We start from the raw sequence: 3,866 nt of genomic DNA, 5'->3' as shown, positions 1-3,866 counted from the left end.
AATAGGTAGAAGATCTTACAAAAGGCCTACCCGAGTTGTCGAGCAATGCAGAAAACCACTATTCTGGTCTAGAATGGCTGTGTGCAACATACAGGACCCCCATGGACATCAATCACGACCAAGGAATCCACTTTACCGGCCATGAGGTTCAGGAATGGGCTGCTAAAAATGCTGAACACTGGCTTTTCCACCTGCCCTACAACCCCACTGCTGCCGGGCTAATTGAAAGGACGAATGGACTACTTAGCCAACAACTGAGATGGAAACTCTCAACACGTGGACCAGAGGCTAACTCAAGCCCTACAGACTACAACTGACCATCCCAGGAGCAGTCAGCCCAGTGCTTACTCTATGTTAACCTGGAGGCAACTAGTCAGCACAACCCAGGTTCGGCTGCTGACCACCGAAGGGCTGTTGTCACACATGGATCAGGTCAATAACTCACTTTTGTCCTTGTTACAGGATCTACCCCCAGGAGGATACATTGTAAAATGATCCTGGAACTGGCAGGTAAGTCCCCAGCGGTTTGGATTTGCTGCCCTGTGGGGACTAGCTTTAGAAAGGGACTTACACCTGTCTCCTTCCTGGTCCCGCCTGAGGCTACAGAGGTAATTAACCCGGGGCCCCTACGGGAGAAAGGCACCATTACAGTAACCCTGGGGTCCGTTGTTACAGCGCCTCTCCACTTGGCACTGGCCGCGGGGACCGAGTGGACAGGCCGTGTGGTACTGCAGGCCAGGACGAAAACCACAGGCAGGGACGGTGTTATCTCAGGGTGCTGTTACTGCTTGGATTTTGCTTAACGGTCATGGTCATCCCTGTATTGTGCCTGTTAAACATCTTACATTTTGTCCCTCGTCTGAGCAGAGGGAATCTGTTCATGGACTGGGTGACAGTGGCTTCACTGAGAAATGAGTCCAGTTGCTGGGTCTACGGCAAGATGCCACTGTCCTCTGCTTTTGGACTTCCATGAAAAACTAACCCGGTAAGTGCCTGGCTTTTTCTTTGTACTCTTTAGCTGCTGGTGTCTGTACTGCCTTTGTGGTATCTGGTTGCAGGGCCCCCTACATACCTGACCCCAGGAATATCTCAGAAGAGGGGGAACCAAGATCGTAAGGGTCAGCCAGGGTGCGTAGGGGTGGAGTGTACGGTCAGGCCATTCAGGATGGCTGTTCTCTTGCTCTCTGTACATCCCCTGCTCAACCAGGCCCTGCTTCACTCACGTGACTATCCAATCCTCTTAATCGTAGGGCTTAATCAGTAACTACCTACATGCTTGCCCCCTGCCCCAGGTGCTGGTTTCCCTGGTAACTGACGAGCCAACATTACGTCAATTCCCCTTATAAATGGTAGCCTCCTTTCCGCCCTCTGCCGGCTGTTCGCAGTGGAGTGTTGCCCCAGGACCTTTTGCTTCAGACGTGTAAGAGCCCCCATCCCATAAACCGTTGATGTCTCTGTCATTGTCTCCAGGTTCTTTCTTTGGTCTCGAGGCTGGGCAACTACAAGGCTTGCAGGCCTGTGGGGTGCAGCCCAGCAGGCCAGTAGCCTGTCTTTCTCCACCCCGAATTCCCTTCAGGGCACATGGTCAGGCCAGCTACAGTGGCTGATGGCTTGTGGGTGGGCAACGTTCATTGTTTACTGAAATGGCAGGCAAAATATTTTTGTCCGCAGTCACCGTTCCATGGTTTGACCAAGGATCAGTGCCATGCAAAGGACACTAAACACCTCAGGCTGATTCCAGGCCTATTGGAATTGACCTTTACGACACAGGCACAGTCCTCCATTACCCGGAGGAACATGAGGAACTCCCTGAGGCCATAGGTCTATGTAGGCAGCACTTTAAAAGGTTGCAGTATCTTAGTAGAGACCCTGTGATCATCTAGCTGTGGCCACAGATCCACATGGTTCAAAACACTGGATGACTTTTTAGGCTCTGTGGCTCACTGTGGTAACTGCACTTACCTGTCTCTGAAGGTTAAACACCTGTCCTTTGCCACTCAGTCTCCATTATTCCCACTGAATTTAGGGAACCCAGTTCCAACACCCCCACTGTCTTCTCCAGCAGCTGTGATGGAGTTCTTCAAGGATGCTCGTCTCATCTCACCAATTCATTTCTTAATACCTTAGTGAAGGGCGCGTCTTTTAGCCTTCACAGGTGGTACAGGTAGGGAAGGCTGAGCAGCTTGCATCTAACAGATCCATTCTAATTCATTCATTTCCTGGATCCTTAGGATTCCTTTATTGATGACCTTATGCCCGGGGAAGACCTGGCATTTCGACCTCATTAACTGTAGGCAGGTGGTTCTCACAATCAACTGAAGGGCTTGTAAAACACAAATTGCTGGGCCCTTGCCCCCATAGTTTCTGATTCAGGAGGTCTGGGTTGGGGTTTGAGAATCTGCGGTTCTAAGAACTTCCAGGGTGCTGCTGATACTGTTAGTACAGGGACCACACTTCAAAGTTAAGAACCCCTGCTGTAGGTCACCAATAAGTCCAGGCTTTAATTAGGCAATTTAACAAACGATAAGTGCTACTCGAGTTTGTTTCAGCCAAAATATTAGGTGACCACACCCATGTGGCTGAGTTTGACTCGATCAAGCCTTCTATTCCATCCCTTCTAGTCCTACATGTTGGTAATTCACTCCCATGTGTATCCCCCTAGGTTCTTGCTAATATAGATTAGCAAGATCTTGTAACTCTTTGATGTATATAGGGCTGCTCCTCTCTGAATGGGTTACCTTAGGGTCTCATCTTGGGCCTGGAGGCGAAGAGAGGTGGAGCCTGAAGAGACAGCTTGTGAGACAATCAGCTATTGCAGATACAGCCATCTTACAGACTTTATGTAGAGAAAAGTTTACTCCTTGGCAGGTGGGATTGAGCAGGGTTGGGAAAGTTGGAGGTGATGTATTGAGGGGAATTTGGAGCCTCAGAGGTTTACTTCAGACACTAAGAAACTTTATTCGCCCTACAACATTAGAATCTGCAAATGTCCCCAGCCCAACCTAATTCCAAGAGAGACATTAGTTTCAATAAATGAAACTAATGTTTTTACCGTTCTATAACTTTATTGGACAACCAGCAGTTAGTTCTCATCCACATTAACTGTAGATTTTTGAAAGTGGTGACAGGTACATAGGTACCAATGTACAGAGCTTGTTTGAATCTTCATTACATTTTCTCGACAACCGCACACGGATAAGGTATGGGGCATTCCTTATTCCTTTGGTCCAGACAGCTTTGAGCCTGACGTCAATGCGTACATCTGGAGTTCCCATCTCCTTCCAGATTTCTTTGAGTGCCGGAGGGGCATCCTTCTTGAAACCCACTCCGTGGACGTGCTTGTGAATGTTGATAGTGTATTCTCTGGTTACCACCTTGTTGATGGCGGACCGGCCCTTCTTCTTCTTGTCACCCTTCTTTGCAGGAGCCATCCTGCCGGGCCATAAAACAGACTTTTTACTTTAGAATAGATTTAGTTAGTTCTTTAGTCAGTTCTTTAGCTATGCTGCACGGCATGCAGGATCTTAGTTCCCAGACCAGGGATCGAACCCAGGCCCTCTGCAGTGGAGGCGTAGAGTCCTAACCACTAGACCACCAGGGAATTCCCTAGAATAGTTTTAGATTTACAGAAAAGTTGCAAAGATAGTACAGAGAGTTTTCATGTACCCCACACCCAGTTTCCCCTCTAATTAATGACTTATTGTGTTGGCCAAAAAGTTCATTCGGGTTTTTCCATTGCAGAAAAACCCAATCGAACTTTTTGGCCAACCCAATACATTTGTATGGCACATTGGTTGCAGTTGATGAACCAACGTTGATACATTATTAGTAACTAAAGTCCACCCTTTAGTTACTAAAAGATTTCC

At 48.1% G+C, this 3,866-nt stretch overlaps 1 pseudogene; it reads right to left on the bottom strand.

The window, feature by feature from the left end:
- Window positions 1-3,048: 3,048 nt before the first annotated feature.
- Window positions 3,049-3,431, bottom strand: LOC132369588 (large ribosomal subunit protein eL31-like; annotated as a pseudogene).
- Window positions 3,432-3,866: the final 435 nt, after the last annotated feature.

Source organism: Balaenoptera ricei, chromosome 8, assembly GCF_028023285.1.
Source record: "Balaenoptera ricei isolate mBalRic1 chromosome 8, mBalRic1.hap2, whole genome shotgun sequence".
NCBI classification, from domain to species: domain Eukaryota; kingdom Metazoa; phylum Chordata; class Mammalia; order Artiodactyla; family Balaenopteridae; genus Balaenoptera; species Balaenoptera ricei.
The sequence above is the reverse complement of the archived record's forward strand: the minus strand, read 5'-3'. Positions and strand labels throughout refer to the sequence as shown.